This window comes from Carcharodon carcharias, chromosome 17 (genome assembly GCF_017639515.1).
Source record: "Carcharodon carcharias isolate sCarCar2 chromosome 17, sCarCar2.pri, whole genome shotgun sequence".
Classification (NCBI taxonomy): domain Eukaryota; kingdom Metazoa; phylum Chordata; class Chondrichthyes; order Lamniformes; family Lamnidae; genus Carcharodon; species Carcharodon carcharias.
The window spans coordinates 26,499,703-26,501,052 of record NC_054483.1 but is presented as its reverse complement, the minus strand read 5'-3'; the positions used below and the strand labels follow the sequence as shown (position 1 = coordinate 26,501,052).

Below are 1,350 nucleotides of genomic sequence, written 5' to 3'. Positions count from 1 at the left end.
GTGCAAGGGTGCATGGGAGAGTGCTGGTGGCACAGGGCAGGGAACGTGTGTAGGGTGGGCAGGTCTGCGTCTATATGGTCACAAGGAGTGAGCAGGGTTGAGTGCAGGGTACCTTCCCTTCACCTGAACAATGAGCCTGGTGACAAATGTGTAAAATTGGATTGCTACACTCGCAGCCATTCTGGAACCCTCAGTAGCGTTCAAGAACTGAGCGGACAAGGATCATTGATTACACAGTCCTCCCCGGTTTGAATAAGTAAGTAAATAAAAACCTCTGTTAACTTCTCATAAAGGCTTAGTCGAAAAGAATATTTTACCTGCATTTTCAACCTTTCGAGCGAGGGAAAAGCAGCCCGTTTCGATCGACAAACTTTGACGATCGGAATGAAAGTGCAGCTGCTGCTAATCACACAGGTGATTAAATCTTCTCCTGTCGCAATCAGAGAGCGGACGGAGGCTTGGGAGAAAAAGTATTTGGGCAGAAAGTCATTCGTGTAAGATTCGTCGCCACAAAGAATCCCTGAGGCTGAAACCCTTCATGGTATCAGCCTTCACTCATTCACATCATCCTTGGATCTCAGTCAGAAGGCCATGGGTTCAAGCTCAGGACTTGAAGACATAATGTAGGCTGCAACTTCAGTTACATCGACAGAATATATTTCTTTTCAGGGGGGAGCGCGAACGCAGTCCCCCATTACCACAAATTTTATAGTCGGGCATCCCGCATTTGGGGACATTGCGGGCATCGGCACACCCGGAGTGCAATGGGGTAGCCTCGCCCAGGGAGCACTACCTCCATGACCATTGTTTCTCCGCTGCCAGGTAAACATTGGTGAACACTCAGCTGGACGTACAAGATCCCGGGTGGCACTATTTTGAGGAGACCAGGGGCAGAGTTTTGCCCTTGTCGGGCGGGCCTGAGAGCGTTGGTGAAGCCGACCACCGCCCACGATCGGGCCAAGTAAAAAGTAAAGATATTAAAAATGTTAAAAAAACATGTTAGAGATGAGTGTCAAAAGGTTTTTTTTAAAAGTCACTGCCCGAAACCTCATCCCGCCCGTGTCGCCAAAAATGCAAAGGCTGCTTGGCCTTTTCGCCCGCCTGCCAACAGAACGGTTGGACTGGTGGTGATCGAGTTGAACCAATTACTCCTTTAAGCGCCTTAGGCTGCTTATTTATCAGCGGGTGCACTGCCGACTCCTGTGCGCGTCCGCCGACCGAAAAATCGCGCAAGTGCATGATGAGGTCGGGAGGCTCGCCCCACATCATCGCGCGCCATTTTACATTCGGTTCAGGTCGGGCATGCGCCTGCCCAACAAGCGCAATATTCTGCCCCAGGGAATACTTTTT

At 50.4% G+C, this 1,350-nt stretch overlaps 1 non-coding gene across 1 annotated transcript; it reads right to left on the bottom strand.

Annotated features, from left to right (window-relative positions):
- Positions 1 to 666: 666 nt before the first annotated feature.
- LOC121290252 lies at positions 667 to 830 on the bottom strand. Its single transcript, XR_005945733.1, has one exon. It is a non-coding gene; the product is annotated as a U1 spliceosomal RNA (small nuclear RNA).
- Positions 831 to 1,350: the final 520 nt, after the last annotated feature.